Source organism: Mastacembelus armatus, chromosome 8 (assembly GCF_900324485.2).
Source record: "Mastacembelus armatus chromosome 8, fMasArm1.2, whole genome shotgun sequence".
Taxonomy (NCBI): Eukaryota; Metazoa; Chordata; class Actinopteri; order Synbranchiformes; family Mastacembelidae; genus Mastacembelus; species Mastacembelus armatus.
The window spans coordinates 2,651,694-2,669,600 of record NC_046640.1 but is presented as its reverse complement, the minus strand read 5'-3'; the positions used below and the strand labels follow the sequence as shown (position 1 = coordinate 2,669,600).

Genomic DNA, 17,907 nt, shown 5'->3' with positions numbered 1-17,907 from the left:
AAGTGGTCTATTGGGATAATATGGTACTATGAGGTCTTTAAGGTATGAAGGAGCTTGATTATGAAGGGATTTGTATGTGAGAAGAAGGATTTTAAATTCTATTCTATATTTTACAGGGAGCCAATGAAGAGAAGCCAATATAGGAGAAATATGATCTCTCTTGCTAGTTCCTGTCAGGACTCTGGCTGCGGCATTCTGGATTAATTGGAGGCTTTTTATTAAGATATTAGGACATCCAGATAGTAATGAGTTACAGTAATCTAGCCTTGAGGAAACAAACGCATGGACTAGTTTTTCTGCATCATTTTGAGACAGGATGTTCCTAATTTTGGAAATGTTGCGCAGGTGAAAGAATGCAGTTCTAGAAATTTGTTTTATGTGTGAGTTAAAGGACATGTCCTGGTCAAAAATAACTCCAAGGTTTTTTACAGTAGTGCTGGAGGCCAGGGCTATGCCATCTAGAGTAGCTATAATTTTAGAAAAGTTATTTCTGAGATTTTTAGGCCCAAATATAATGACTTCTGTTTTCTCCGAGTTTAAAAGTAAAAAGTTACTGGTCATCCAAGCCTTTATGTCAGTTAGACAGGCTTGAAGTCTGGTTAACTGGTTTGTGTTAACAGGTTTAATAGATTGATATAACTGAGTGTCATCCGCATAGCAGTGGTAATTAATAGAGTGCTTCCTAATGATATATCCTAAAGGAAGCATGTACAGGGTGAACAGAATCGGTCCTAGCACAGAACCTTGTGGAACTCCATAACTAACTTTTGTTCGTGTGGAAGGTTCATCATGGACATGAACACACTGGAATCTGTCCGATAAATAGGATTGGAACCACTTTAACGCTGTTCCTCTGATACCAATCACATGCTCCAGTCTCTGTAATAAGATGTTGTGGTCAATGGTGTCGAATGCTGCACTAAGGTCTAGGAGGACAAGTATCGAAACAAGTCCATTATCTGAGGCTAAGAGAAGATCGTTGGTAACTTTCAACAGTGCTGTTTCTGTACTATGATGTGCTCTAAATCCTGATTGGAAATCTTCAAATAGTTCATTCCTGTGTAAGTGGTCTGATAGCTGCTTAGCAACAGCTTTTTCTAGGATTTTAGAAATAAATGGCAGGTTGGATATTGGTCTATAATTAGCCAAGACACCTGGATCAAGACTAGGCTTTTTGAGTAAAGGTTTGATTACTGCAGTCTTAAAGGCCTGTGGTACGTAGCCTGATACTAGAGATAAATTTACCAAGTCCAATAAAGATGAGTTCATTAATGGCAGGGTGCCTTTAAGCAGTCTAGTCGGGATGGGGTCCAAGAGACACGTTGATGATTTCGATGAAGCAACTACTGATGTAAATTCAGAGAGATCTATAGGAGAGAAGCAGTCTAAACATAACTGAGGTCCTACAGATGATTCAAGAGCTACTGTAGTAAAAGATTCATTTATTGCAGGTATAGGAAGCATCTGCTGAATTTTATCTCTAATAGTTGTGATTTTATTTGTAAAGAAACTCATAAATTCATCACTGCTGAGAGCTAAGGGAACACTGGGCTCAACGGAGCTGTGACTTTTTGTCAGCCTGGCTACAGTGCTGAAAAGAAACCTGGGATTGTTCTTATTTTCCTCTATTAGTGATGAATAGTATGCAGTTCTGGCTTTACGGAGAGCTTTTTTATATGTTAGTAGACTGTTTTTCCAGGCTAGAAAAATTTCCTCTAAGTTTGTGGAACGCCACTTCCTTTCCAGCCTTCGTGATGCCTGCTTTAAGGTACGAACATGTAAATTATACCATGGGGCTAGTCTTCTCTGAATCACTAACTTCTTTTTCAGAGGGGCTACAGAATCAAGCGTTTCATGCAGTGAGGTTACAGCGCTGTCAACAACATGATCAATTTGGTAGGGAGTAGGATTAAGGCAGCTGCCCTCCATTATGTTTATACTTGGCATAGATGTAAATAAAGATGGAATCATTTTCTTAAATTTATTAACAGCGTTGTCAGATAAACATCTGCTGTAGTGGAATTTTCTTCCAGACGCTGCATGATCCATCATTTTAAATTCGAAAGTTATTAAAGAATGATCTGACAAAACAGGATTTGGGGGGAAAATTATTAGATGTTCAATTTCGATGCCATAGGTCAGAACAAGATCAAGGGTGTGATTAAAACAGTGGGTGGGTTTATTAACGTTTTGAATGAAACCAATTGAATCTAATATAGAATTAAATGCAATGCTGAGGCTGTTATTTTCAACATCTACATGAATGTTAAAATCTCCCACTATAATGACTTTATCTGATCTAAGCACTAAATCAGACAGGAAGTCAGGGAATTCAGTTAAAAACTCTGAGTAAGGAACAGGTGGACGGTACAAAATGACAAGTAGAACTGGTTTTTGTGTGTGTGACATCATGAACCAATAAAATAAAATTACGTTATATACTCCTAGGCGGTGCTAATTGTTATTGGTTGGAGGCGGTTGTGGGTTGTGCAAATTTAAAAAAAACTGTACGCTAATTCCTATTGGTTGCGTGGAGATGTATGCATATGACGTATGCATGCGTGCATGTGTGCGTGCGTAAGGTCGCATCTGGTTAGCCCTGCATTTGATACCAGTGTTAAGAACGCTGCGGATCTTTTTTTTTTTGATGAGGTAATTACTAGTAAAAAACACAGAGGAAAACATGCTGATCTTCCCTTCAGGCATGTAACCTCTTTGTCTGACTTAACAGCAGTTTTATAGAGAGAGTAGTTGAATTTGTATTATTATATTTGAAAAAAGCATAATCCGTCAGGTGCACGTCAAGGGCGCTAGTGGACAGCGAGTCATCTGGCAGTTGTTTGTTAAAGGTGCGTCTTTTTTTCAAATATTTATTCTACAATGTTATCAAGTTGCATAGTTTTTTTTCTCGCTCTGTTACTATGGGATAGTGATAAAAAACAAGTTTCAACAGGAAACGGGATTGTGTCAGGAGTGCTATTGGACAAATTGTGCATAGGAGAGGAGACTAATAAAGGTAAGAGAGAGAAGACGCAATGCATAGGTTTTTTTGTCAGATACATTATGTTTTTTAAGCAAAATAATGTGTTTTTATGGCAATCCTAAAGTTAGAGCTGTGTTACAATGGTGAGGGTTGCACGTTTAGTGCATCTGGCTGTTGCATGCGAGAGTATACACGCAAAACAGGGGAATACCATACTGGTATTTAAAAATGGCACTGTGTGGCGTTTGCAGAAAACCCTGGGGACCTACAGTCTGGTAGAATATCTCTGGAGAGGCGTCGAGAGTGGGTGCCTTTAGGACAGATAAGTAGAGGCGGTAAGTACAAGGCTGATTTAGAGAAAAACAGCGTATCAGCTTTAGAACGGTTGACGTTCAATACATGTGCAGTGCTACTGCTACTACTGGCTACTAGTAGATTATCAGTGATGGGGGTTGGGTATGGTGTTACCTACAGACGTGTGCGTGCGACACCTCCCACCATGGCGCAACTGATTTATTACGAGTGAGCACCCTGGGAGGATGCGTTAACCCCCAGTGACCAGCAGGGGTATTATCACTCAGAAGGTAGGAGGGAAAATGTATTTCATCACTAATTAAATACATTGTATAATAAATAGCTATATATAAATACAGTATTTTGAAATGTGTGTGTGCAGATGATTTGAAGGCTGCTAAAAGAGTGAGAGACTCCTCACCATACAAGGCCCTGTGGACAGAGAGACAAGAATAGCCCTGTTGAAATGCCACCTGGTGTTGTTGAGTACGAACTGTTGGCATCAGAGACGGCCTCTGCAGAACAGCTCCTGGAGAATCTGAATTCAGCAACACTGTGTGAGTAGGAGCAGAGTATTGCAGCGGTTTCATTTCAAGGTGATGTGAAATCCTTATATTCAACAGTAGACTTTACAGAGTTGTTGTTGTCCACTCAGTGTGGGTCAAATCAGGGTTTGACACAGTAGTCTCAGTGGTGGTGTGAGAGACCGCTATTGCAAACACCCTGTGTAACCCCGCCTGCTGACCTGTGGGCTGTAGGGCAAGTGTTGCCATGGGATGCTGATACAGCTGCTTGTGGCCATTCTTCATCTTCCCCACGTCCAAATACGGAGGCAGGCGCTGTTGCAGTGGGTACTGGTGGTGGTGGTGAAGGAGCTGCACACATTTATGCAGACTCTAAGGCATTACTAGCTGATTATCTGGCTTCCCCCCCCCCCCCCCCCGGCACACAGCTGCTTCTACACACAGAATTCTACAGGTAGTGGGTCAGACACATGCGATTCAGGGCCTTCTTCCCCACAGTCAGATAGTGAAGGTGACGCATCCAATTCTTATTATTTTTCTTCTTCTACATATAGTGAGTCAGACAAAGCCAGTTCTGTACCTTCTACTTCAGAGGTTAATACTGCTGCTGTAGCCACAGAGTCGGTTGCAGTACATGAGCAGCCCATTGCTGCAGCAGGTGTATCCGATGTAGCAACACAGACTAGTGGTGAAAACACTTTCTCTGTGCTTGCTGCAAAACATCACAGGGTTAGATGAAAAGCATGATTGTTTGAATAGCAGGGTAGAGCAGTTTCTTGCATCTCATACAAAGCTAGAATCGTACGTTACACACACAACAGCAGCCTGTACATCTCACCTAACAGATACACAACAGCTGATTAGCGTTATTTTAGACAAAATACAATAGTTTTTAAAAATGGATGGGCATGACAATCAGAAGGGTGCCGCTATTGATAATGACTACCCTAGGCCTGCTATGTCACATGATGAATTCCTACGCTGGGCTGTAGAGACGTGAGAGAATACATACATACATATTTTATGAACATGTTGTACACTCCACCATTACCAAACTCTGAATATCTCAATGTAGCACTATGCCCTGCTGATTTTCTCAGATTGTCTGAAAACACGCATATGAAATCAGAACAGCTCAAAAGAAAAATCAACCGTCTCCTGCGGGGCGCCGTGTCTGTCGTATTTTATGAAGAATACTTCTGTACTCGTGAGTTCTCTGAACACAAAACGCTTTTATTATTCTCCAGCCCCCATTCAACACACCCCGTGTTACACCCTAATGTACCCCTCACTTCTCATTGGTTCCTCCTTACACTTAGTCATATATAGGTTCCATTATACACGACACCACAGTGTCTAAACACGGCGTCTTAGCAGATGCTGCACAGAGTCAGGAGGACCCGACCTATGTGTATGCTGCTGATCAGACCATGCCGGGTAGGGTCATTGGTTCAGTGAGTGCAGAGCCCCCTCTGCAGCCACAGAGCCCACTATCTACTAGTTTTGCACATGACCATGTGTCCACGGCCAACACCCCGCTGCACGGAGCAGGTGACATCAGTGTTAGGGACATTCCTACCTATGATGCTAGGGCTAAGGCAGCCTATTAATTCTCAAGACACAGACACTGACAACAACACCGAACAGATACCTGCACTCATTAGGGGAGAGGCTGGTTGATGTAATAAACAGAGCCATAGAGGTATCACGGCAGGGCAATGTGTTGAATGTAGTACTGGTTAGCGATGTGCAAGTTGTTTTGAGGCATGATGACAGCTACGATGTGGATGTTTTTACAGATGAGGTGCCCCAGGTGATCCAGAGTAACGATGACTCACTGACAGATGACGACCTTGAGTTTGTGGTAAGCATAGCACAGCAGAGGACAGGTTTCCTAATGTTGCATAATTTAATAGCACAAACATCAAAAGATTTTCTTCTGCATCAAAATGACATTGTCACTCCAGCCCGGGCCTCCATGAATCAACCAGCTGTGCCAGCAGTTGCAGTTTATCAGGCTTTCTATACCCCCAGATCGGCTCAATGAGATTGTGTTTTTCTCTAGTCTTTAGCTTCTCCAAAATCACTTCTGCAGCACCGCGGATTCTACCATCATCAGCCTCGATCCTTTTGCACGGAGGAAAGCAGAAACAGCAGGGATGAATCAGTCTGTCCAAAGCGTTTGCAGCAACAGGTCGAAGCACTTCACGAGAAAATCTGATGGGAAACCCAACAGACACTCGTGAAAAGCCTGCGACTGTGTGTCAATCAAACAAGCGTAGCACCATTCGTCTCTGTCCGTCCATCAGAGGGCTAATGCTCGGCCAGCCAAGTGTTTCACAGCAGTCTGCATTGTTTGTACAAACGCCTCTGTTGTGATTCCAGGTTCTGCGTCCATATCCTCCTGCGGGGCTCGCTCTGATGACGTCATAATACAGCGACACAGCTCAGTCACACACCTCATAAGAGTCTGCTATGACTCTATACAGCTCAGGCCCCGTTACACTGGCCCACAGTGACACATACACTCAGTCATCAGGACATCAGGAAAGGAAGCTCAAAGCCAACATTGCATAAGGTGTTAATATTAATGTTGCTATTGTGTGGAATGTGTGTGGGTGGGAATGATAATACAGCTTGTGTCACTGTGAAGTAAAGGAGTAAAAAACTGCCTTATACCCAAGGTAAAAAATAGTCCTTAAAGAAACAGTTATGCTAGTGCACACACACTCCTTTGGCTTTTTATCAAAAAAGTAAAACATGCATATCTGCAGCTCTGAAGATATTATTTGACTCTTAACCTAACCTTAACCCTAATCCTAACTCTTACTCTAAACCTAATTGTTTCCTGTAACGTTGCCCATAACCACTAACAGAGGAAATGCCACCCACCCTAGAGACTTTCTGATTGGCTACATGAGTTTGGTGAGGAGGGCCTGAACCACTTCCCTCACAAATTCTATACATACACCACACGTTGTTCAGCACGAGCACCTCTGAGGAAGCAACAGGATTGCAGAACGTCAGGTGTTTTTATTTGCTTTATTGCACGGCATGGATTCCCTGTTTTTTTAAAATTCTCTTATACTCCATAAGGAGCTTTAATCTTACTTGTTTTTAAACAAAAAAATGTCTTTGTTTTAAATAAAAGTAGTTTTTAATCACCTTTCCATGGCTCCTTAGAAAAGATTATAACCAAAACTGGACTAACACCATTTCGGAGTCTCTGGCCACTATCTCCTTCAGGAACTCTGGAACTCTCACCAACTGGACAGCACCACAAGGAACAAAACCACAACAAGCTGAAAAGAAGTCCTGGAAAATTTGAGACACTATAATCGGTCATGCAATTCAGCTAAAAACGGGCATGAAGAGACACAACATGCACAGAACATACATACAAACATAATTACACTCCACAACCACTCAGATCTCATTGTACCCAGCACCAAACATAGACCATGTTAGACATATTACACCTTCTCCACTGCAAAAACAACATATTTACACCAATATTCCAAGACTGACTGAACCACCAGAGGCAGACACTAGATTAATTAGTAAACAGTACTTTAATTTAATACAAGCAATACATCACAAACAAATAGTAGATAATGCCATTCACACACACACATTTCCCCCAGGTATGATGAGAGAGGTCAATTGATTGACAGACTTCATCAGACCAGTAGCACCAACAGAACACACTAGAAATAGAATCATTGATAACACCACCAATTGGATGCAGTGTATTATGAAAATACTCCAGGATCATTATTCAAATTTCCTCCTACCATAATACAACAAAAACCATACTCAAACAGACTTAACTTAGATACCATATATACTGTGGAACAATTACTGGGTATACATCCCTGCCCGGGCCCCAACCCACCTCACCCTCCATCCCAGTCTGATCTGGCTGTAGCTAGTGAATTGAACAATTTACAACCACGGAGTGAGGAAGGTCAGAAGAAAGAAGACTTTCCACCACTGCTTAAAGCACAGGTACCACACAAATTGTCACTGTACCTAGGCCCGAGGATCTCCTTAGCAGAGGAAATTGAACAATTCAGACAATCAACTCACCCTACTACATCACTTATTCCATCTCCACCTATAGAAGATAGAAGCTGGCGTAGCAAGGGGACAGCCCCTCAGCCTGGAGCCTGGGACAACACCACAACTAACAGAGCAAACCATACAAACCAAAGCCTCTCACGTAACAGTGATAGAGGCCAAAGAGCATATCCCCACAGCACAATACTACACACACCCAGTATATAAATGGTTGGGAAAATTGACAAAACATCAATGGCCCCAGTTTCCTGTCCATGGGATACCTCGATTCCTCTGCCCCAAAGCGAGAAAAGAATCCTCTTGGACCCCTCACAACATGACAACATTGAACAATTAAAAATGATTTCAAACCATCAACCATCACCTACGGATCACACTATAACCAGGATACCTACACCAGATCACATTACAGTGTCTGTTATATCTCCACATCAGGATCATGACAAAATTAACAATACAACAGTAATTGCTCAAACCGGAATTCCCCCACCTGTAAAATCAGGGAGGGACGTAGATGTAGAAATTCATCCAGCACCCAAGGCACACAATAACCATGCATTGGAACTAGTTACAGTAACACTGAGTGCCTCAGACACTGAATCAAATGTATCTGTTGCAACTCAGGATATAATTTCTATTTTTCCTTCAACCCCTTTAGGTAAAGTTGACAGCTCCAGTCGGATGGGGCAACCTGATCAAAGTAATCATACAGTGGCGGAGCCAGACAAACAAAGCGAAACGAAGAAAAAAATGATGAACGGGGCTCATAAGGTCCAATTGACCACGAAGACCCAATCTGAACCCTCCTCCTCACTCTTTGAAAATGATGTAGGCCCAAGGCCCATCCGACCGGAGCAATCCCCCACCTCACAAAATTCACATCAACCAGTCCTTCACCAACATTTCACTCGGCCATGCTCTACTTTGATTCCCAAAATCCCATTTAAATCCACGTACCACTTGGCTTGACCACACAGGAAGTTACAAGATTGGAGAATTAAACCAAATAAACTTGTGTTAATTATTGGGGACTCAAACATCAATCGCATCCCTTCCTACTACAACTCCAATATTCAACTTGACAGTTACCCTGGCGTCTGCCTGTACCATTTACTAAAAATATGTGAGAAAACACCACCTACTCCATCTACAAAGGTGGTTGTTCTATCAGTGGGAATAAATAACAAGGATCAGGATGCTAAACAAACATCAATAAAACAGTTAAAGGCACTCTACAAATAGGCCAGCATCACATTTCCAAGCACAGACATCTAATCCGGTTCATTGCACTGCGATCCAAGTACATATGCACTCTGCTTCTGCTACTCACCAGAACTACTCACCCAGGTCCACTACATTGCAGTCTCATCCCGAACAATCTAGCATTTATAATTTGTCTAAACTCCTCACTGTCTCCAGCTCAAATACAATTCCTGGAAAAAGGACTTTCATTCATTCCACGGCCCACTACATATGACTGGGAGGAACTTCAGAGGGACTTATACAGGTACCACAGACGCGTTAAATTTACAGACTACTTTCACCTACAAAAAAAAAAACAACAACAGCAGCCATTTACATATGCCTCCAACTGGGAATCTCAACCATCCCAGCTGGAGGCACAAACACACAGACTCATCCAGATGGATAGACAGGTTCTACATAGGTTCCGCCCCCCTGCCGACATCCCGGATAATTTACAGAGGACCGAGCGCAGGGCCCTTCATCAACTTATTCATAATCCCAATATCATAATAAAACCAGCAGATAAAGGCTCAACAGTTGTGATAATGGACAGACAACAGTACTTACTGGAGGCAAATAGACAATTGACCAATACGAAGCATTACAAACCCATCCTGGCTAGTATTCAACTCAACACTCATCTCCAGTTAAGGCAGATAATAGATGAAATTTACAAACAAAAATACGTCACAGCAAAAAAACTTCTTATATGGACCAAATGACCCACGCCCTAGACAGTTCTACCTTTTACCAAAAATTCATAAAGATTCACTTACTTGGACTGTTCCCTCTGAGGTTCCTCCTGGCAGACCCATTGTTTCAGACTGCAATAGCACATTGTACAATATCTCACAATATATAGATCATTATTTGAACCCACTTTCCACAAAACCACCCCAGCTACATAAAGGACACTTACCACTTTCTGGATATCATCAGGCCCATGGCTGTTCCAGATCAAGCTTATCTGTTTACAATTGACATCGACAGTTTATACACAAACATAGACACAGATCTTGGTATCCAAGCAGTTCAATCTATTTTCCAGAAATATCCAGATCCCAACAGACCAGACCAAATGGTCATTCAACTCCTTTCCATATGTCTAAAAAACAACGATTTTTGTTTTAATGATAAATACTAACTTCAGATTCATGGAACAGCCATGGGCCAGAGATATGCACCTTCCTATGCTAACATTTATATGAGCGAGTGGGAGCGAGAAGCACTGGCCAAGTGTAGATACAAGCCACTATTCTTTCTCTGTTTTCTAGATGGCATTTTTGATGCCTGGACTCACAACACTGATCTCTTTCCAGAATTTATAAACACTTTGAACAATCATCATCCTGCAATTAAAGTTAAATACACCCTGCATCCACACCAAGTTAACTTTTTAGACATTACAGTATTCTTTGCACCCGTAGACAGTACTCACAAAAAAATGCAGACCAAATTTTTTTTAAAAACAGATACACATGCATTACTACACAAATATAGTTACCATCGTAAGCATACCTTAGGTATCATCAAGTCACAAATCATTTAGATTTCATCGTATCTCATCCTTACAATCTGATTTCCAGCCAGCAACACAAATCCTCTTCCATAGTCTCAGGAAGAGACATTATTCCATACATTTTCTCTGTTATGTTAAAAATTATACCTTGGCCTCTCTCGCTCCCACTCGCTCACTTGCTTCACAACAGACGGCAACCACTCCACTGGATCCCACTTCTCTTATACATACATCCACAGACCAAATACTACCTTTTATATCCACTTTTTCTCACATCATCACGAAACTACATGGCCACATTAAACGTAACTTTACACGCATACAGATCCACCACCCTTCCATCCAGAATTACAAGGTAATCTCCGCCTATAGAAAAAGATCCCAATTTACAGGACCTACTGGTCCGTTCAAAATATACCAGCCACAACCATCCAGTACAGAACACATTTCAACACCATTATTCTAACCAGAAAATCATTCACAACATCCACAACAATACAACATTTCCAACCCTGGGATCATTCACACTCCACAGCTGAAATATCATATATATTATCACATGCACACTCTGTAAGAAGCATTATGTGGGGGGAAACAAAACACACAATTCACACCCGTATCAAACAGCACTTATATAATATTAAGGCTGGCACAATACAAACTCCGCTTTACAGACATTTGAGATTACATTCCATAAACCACCTTATCATAACAGGTGTTGAAGCAGGAGTCCACTGGACTTGTGGGCAGAGGAAGAGAGCCGAAAAGCTAGATAGAGAAACTGGGGACCATTACACCCAAAGGATTTAATGCTCCCCTGTCCCAACGTGTTCATTTGCCTCTCTGGAAGCCGCCTGATTTATTCGGTAAATTTTCTCTTCTTTCTCTTGTTCCCCCTCCTTTCTGGCCTCCTTATCTCATTTATTCTAACCCTAACCTGTCTCTAATCCTAACCCTAACCTTCACCTTAATTTTATTCTAACCCTAACCCTCGTCCCTAAACCCTAACCCTAACCTTTATTTTAACTTTATTCTAACCCTAACCCTCGACCCTAGAACCTGTATATATCCTGTATATATTATATTATTTTTTATTTACAGAATTTGGGAGAGGAGTGTTTTCCTGACTTGCAGTCTATATAGCCGAGTATTTTTTGCTAGAAAAATACCCCTAGCAATGGTGTAATGGCAAAAACATAGAACCTGGGAGTGGAAGATCTGGGTTCAATCCCCCCCAGGACCATTTTCCCTACACCAAGGTAGTTTGCCTTGGAAACCCAGTGTTTTCAGTTACCCTTTGCCCTGTGTCTATGCATCCACATAGACACAGAGTTAAAGCACACTACCTTGGTGTAGAGGCAATGCCATAGATTTGGCACATGGGAGGACAGGATTCAATTCCCTATAGGCACACTTTCAGATATATAGGTAGATCCATTCACATGGGTATTTTCAGTCAAAGCCACCTTTAAATATTTCATTTTTCATGCAATAATCATCTACCATAATGTTCGGCCACTTTTGACTGGAGCATTACTTACCTTTTCACTCACCTCAGCTTTTTTACATGTGAAAGTTTGGTCCAGTGAACATCTATAGGCCTGTGCCATAAGGTCCAACAAGGCACCATGAACCCCAACCCTAACCCCAAACCTAACCCTAACTCTAAACCTAATTGTTTCCTGTAACCTTGGCCATAACCACTATTTGTCCAAACCTAAAAGCAACCTAACCCTAATCTCACCTGAACTGTAAAACAAAGTCATTACTCTATCAATGATCTCCATGAAGAAGGATGAGTCTCCACAATGTGAGCGTATAAACAGATTTTGGTCCCCGCAGTGTTAGTAATACCAGCCAGAGATGGTTTTAAACAGCAGAGAATTGGCCTGGAGGTGCAGCAGATCATATAAGGCCTGATAAGGCCTAAGAGAGTGTATAATTGCCTTTGTCTAGCCTCAGTCACTTTTTGGAGGATGAGGGTGGGGTTGTGGGATTTACACCCTAGCAGTACGCTTCTGACTTTCTCTCTGTACAGTAGCTAATCAATTAGCAGCCTCCGCCTCGCCCATCTGTTGTCATCTTTCTCTCTTTCCTCTTTTCCTTGCCTCTTTTTGTCTTCTGTTCTGAGTGTTTAGTCAAACATGATTATTATGACAGTTTGTGTTTTTCTGGCACTTCGGATGACACACCAGTCTGGCAATAAAAGATAAGTACTCAGTCTGTAAATGATTCCCAACTAAAGTAACAAGTCAGCTTCTCTTCCCACAATTCTTACCCCATCCTGACTAGACTGCTTAAAGACACCCTGCCATTAATTAACTCATCTTAGGCTTACAGCTCTGGCCTTTTTCACTTCTTCCTTAGCCTCCTCTTTGGCCTCCTTGTATTTTTCCTGAACCATGTTTTTTAATGCCTGGCGGGATGGAAGAATATAGGTTGGGTCCAACACCTCTACAAACTCCCTAAACCCTGCATCTTTCAACAATTGAAAATGGGTGGTAATCTTTGACTATCATATTGATCAAGGCCCCATCAATCATTTGTTTTCTGATTCCTGCAATACAGAAAGTATTTATAATAACACTGAAGTAATACATGACTATGCACTATTTAAGATACCTTATAAAGACAGCAACTGACAAACAGGTGACTGACCAGAAGTCACATACCTTGGTTGCCAGTAGCTGCTGGTCCACTTCCAGAAGTTGTGCTCGTGTTTTGCTCTAAAATGTCTCAAAATTGAGGATGTGTTGCTATTGTAATAAAGCTGTTGAAAATATATTAGGCACTGAACCTACAAAAGATGGCCACATGTATTACAAAGAGTATTTCTTTATATAAGTTATAAAGTTCTACTTCTTTTAATTATATCATGCTTTTTATACACTATTGTGTATACTATATTGTGTATAAAAAGCATAGTTATCTGGGAATTTTGCACATCAACTTTTGCTTCTAACTCGAAAAAGCATCAGTCAACTACAGGGGACACAAGGAACAACTCCAGAATCTCCTTTCAACTTTTGTATTTGGCAGTTTGGCAGGTTAGACTGTTCAAATTGGCTCACGTAGATGAGACTCAAATGGGTTATTAACCTTAGAAGAAAAATAAACAAGAAAAGGGATAAATCATTATTTCTGATCAAATGTAGCCAAATATAAACAAAATACAATTTAAATAAATTTAAAACAGCCAAAATAATACTCAAACATAACATTTACGTTTCATAAGCAAATGCGACATATGCCGTCGTTTTTCTTTACTTTCTATGAATACACAAAGTTGTTTCTTCATGCACTTAAATAATAATTATAACATAATACAAGTTACTGTTCTCTCACGTGGGGAACCTGCCAATATCCTTTAAGGAGGTCTAGTTTGCTGACATATTTGGCAGCACCTACACGGTCTATACAGTCATCCATGCATGGCAATGGGAACGAATCTGGTTTAGTAATGGCGTTTACTTTTTGGTAATCGTTACAGAATCTGAATGTTTGATCGGGTTTGGGAACAAGAAGAAAAGGCGAACTCCATGGATTGTTACTTGGATCAGCGAAACCATGATCTAGGAGATATTTAACTTCCTGCTGCATTAATGCACATTTGTTCGGGGGTTCACGGTAAGCATGTTTTTTTATTGGTTTGTGAGTTCCTATATCAATATCATGGCTTAACATATCGGTTTGGGTGGGAATGTCATTAAAAAGTACTAGGTTACTGTTGATGAGCTCACGAATGTCAGCTCGGGCGGGTTCTAACAAGTGCGCCAAATAACGGTCTAAATTGTTCCGAGTTCTGAAAACGTGCACAGGGGACAGAACTATGTTTGTCACTTAATCCGTCCTCACTGAGTCTGTATGACGGCCGGGTGACAGACACAGAGGTAACAGGAATAACTACAGGAGAAGAGAGATCATTCTCCCGGTCAACATACTTTTTGAGCATGTTTATGTGGCACAATGTTTATGTTTTTCTTACGGTCAGGGGTCTGGATTACATAATCAGTTTCACTAAGTTTACAGTCAACTACGTAGGGACCAGAAAACTTGGCTTGCAACCCGGAACCAACAATGGGCAACAAGACTAACACACGGTCACCTGGCTGAAAAGTCTGTGTAACAGATTTTTTTGTCATAGTTGGCTTTCATTTTGGACTGTGCCCTTGAAAGCAACTCACGCGCTACATCGAAAGCATGATGTAGCCTTTCTTTAAACGAACTGACATAGTCTAAAATGTTTTTCTCTGGGCTTGGCTTATCTGAGAGCCATGTTTCACAAAGCAGACGCAACGGTCCACCCACAATGTGGCCAAAAACTAAACCAGCTGGACTCAATCCTAACGACTCCTGGCAAGTTTCCCTCACAGCGAACAACAACAACAGTAGCCCTTCGTCCCATTCACGATTTGACTGAGTGCAGAACTTTCGAATCATGCTTTTTAAAGTTTGGTGGAACCTTTCTAATGCGCCCTGACTCTTGGGATGGTATGCGCTGGACGTTTGATGTTTGATATTGAGCTCTGACATAACCTAGGCAAAGATTTTGGACATGAAATTTGATCCTTGATCACTTTGAACATGCTTTGGAAGACCGAAAGTTGAGAAGAATTTAAGAAGTGCCTTGACTATGGCACGAGCTTTTAACGAGCGAAGTGGTACTGCCTCAGGATAACGTGTGGCAGCACACATTATAGTGAGGATGTACTGATTTCCGGATTTGGTTTTGAGTAGTGGACCAACACAGTCAACAATAACATGGTTCGAATGGTTCCCCAGTTACCGGGATTGGTTTCAACGGGGCGACAGGAATTAACTGATTCGGCTTACCGGAGACTTGACAGGTATGACACGAACGGCAGAAACATCCTGTCACAAAATGATGCAGAAAAACTAGTCCAAGCATTTGTTACCTCAAGGCTAGATTACTTTAACTCATTATTATCTGGATGTCCCAGTATCTCCATATAAAGCCTCCAGTTAATCCAGAATCCTGCAGCCAGAGTCCTGACAGGAACTAGCAAAGAGATCATATTTCTCCTATATTAGCTTCTCTTCATTGGCTCCCTGTAAAATATTGAATAGAATTTAAAATCCTTCTTCTCACATACAAATCCCTTCATGATCAAGCTCCTTCATACCTTAAAGACCTCATAGTACCATATTAACCCATAAGAGCACTTCCCTCTGAGAGTGCAGGTCTACTTGTGGTTCCCAGAGTTTCCAAAAGCAGAATGGGAGTCAGAGTCTCCATACTTTTAAGGCTAGACTTAAAACCTTCCTTTTTGACAAAGCGTATAGTTAGGGCTGGCTTCAGGTAACACTGAACCATCCCTTAGTTATGCTGCTATAGGCCTAGACTGCCCGAGGACCATCAGTGAACTGAGCTCCCCTACCCTAACCCTCCTGTCCCTTCCCTTGCCCTCTCCTCCTCTCCTCCCTCCTCACATGTATATTCCACCATTGAATGTCACTAACTTTGTGCTCTCTCTCTCTCTCCTAGTTTGTGCTCTCTCCCTCTCTCTCTATGCCTTCTGCAGGTGTCCCTGGTCCTGGAGCTGTATAACGCTGATGTGCAATTACTGGCTCCACCAACCTGCAGTGTCAATTTGTTGTTTATTGTTGCTGTTCTTTTCTCTCTCCTCTATCCACTCACCCTAACCGCCCAAACTGAGCCTGGTTCTGCTGGAGGTTTTTTCTTCCGTTAAAGGGAGTTTTTCCTCTCCACTGTTACCAAGTGCTTGCTCACAAGGGATTTGTTGAGTTTTTTGTTTTTTTGTAAAGTGCCTTGAAATGTGTTGTATTGTGATGTGACGCTACACAAATAAATTGAATTGAAATTGAATTAAGAGTTCTTTTTGACTGCTTGACCTGAATTAATTAGTAAGCCTGATTTGTTTTCCTGAACTTGCTCCTGCCTGTTGCTCGTTGCCCTTTTCTGAGCTTCCCTTAGTTTCTTCCAATTATCTGGCCTGATGCTGGTTCTGTTTTTTGTTTCTAACCTGGAACTACCTGAATTGATCTACCTGGACTGAAATGTGACCTTGTTTCTGCCTATTTAATTTAACTCTTACACTGATGTGATTTGTGTTATGAGGATTTTGTATTCAATTTCTGTATTGTTGCCTTCCAGTCTTCCTCTCAAGCTTTCTTACTGAGCTAAACCCTAACATTTACAACATGTTTTATATTGTCATATGAGACTTTACAGTCTTCTTTAATTGCAATTCAATATACTTGGTTACATTCTGTAATTTCCTCTCTGTAGTCTTTTAAATATACTAGCTTTGTTTGCTGTTTTAACATGCATTTAATATTTATAGAAGTCTGGAAGTCTGTGTGAGTGTATTAATATGTATGTAAAGGTCTGTACTGCTAGACTAAGGGACTTCCCCTGGCACGCCAGCTTTGCCTCGCCTCCACTCTGCTCTGTCTGCATGTTCTATTCTTAAATATTCCATATTAATGGCTCCTCCACTGGTCTACACTTATCCACCAGCTCCACTCTTGCTCTCCTTTTCTTCTATTTTCCACTCTTTCTGCCCAACTCTCTATTTTGCTATGAAGTTTTCCCCATACTACCAAGTTTTAATATCTAGTCTTTGTACTCCCCCCCTTTTTTCCCTTTTGCTTTCCATTTCCCCCTCTTTTATTCATTCAGCAATCATTTTCATCCAGCAATATTTTTTTTTCAAGCTTATCTCAGTGCATGGTATAACAATATTGCTGTGATACACAATTTATGCAGACCTAATTCTCATTTTGAATTACACAGTTCAAGTTTCATGATTGTCCTCATTTAAACCTGAAAAAAATAAAAATGTTCCATAGTTCCTTTTTTCTGTTTATATTTTTGACATATCATATCCAACTAATCTATGGAAGTCATAGCAACTTAAATATATAGTATATGAAAATTTGACACTGCATTAACCTGGCAAGTCATCAGTCAGCAAATGCCTCACCTCGTTACTCAGTCTTAAACAGACTCCAAAGTGCTGTAGAGTTGAATATTTGTTTCACAGTAAAGATTGTCATGTCCATCCATTTTCAATACCTGCCTATTTAGGGTCGCAAGCATCTGCTGGAGCTTATCTTCCCAAAAAGTAGCCAGATTTGTTTAAAAGTTGCCAGAAGTTTGAGGAACAAAGATTGAAAAGCAAAAAACAGCTGTGAGATTCTCTGCTAAAGTTTGGTTAAAATAAATGACAAATTAAGGCTTTTTTTGACATCCAAAGGCTGTTATTCAGCCTCAGTAT

General features: G+C 41.1%; 1 long non-coding RNA gene across 1 annotated transcript; it reads left to right on the top strand.

Annotated features, from left to right (window-relative positions):
* The first annotated feature begins 3,666 nt into the window (after nt 1–3,666).
* LOC113141373 (uncharacterized) lies at nt 3,667–15,017 on the top strand. Its single transcript, XR_003296735.1, has 3 exons — nt 3,667–3,834; nt 5,601–5,665; nt 14,136–15,017. It is a non-coding gene; the product is annotated as an uncharacterized LOC113141373 (long non-coding RNA).
* The last annotated feature ends 2,890 nt before the right edge of the window (nt 15,018–17,907 follow it).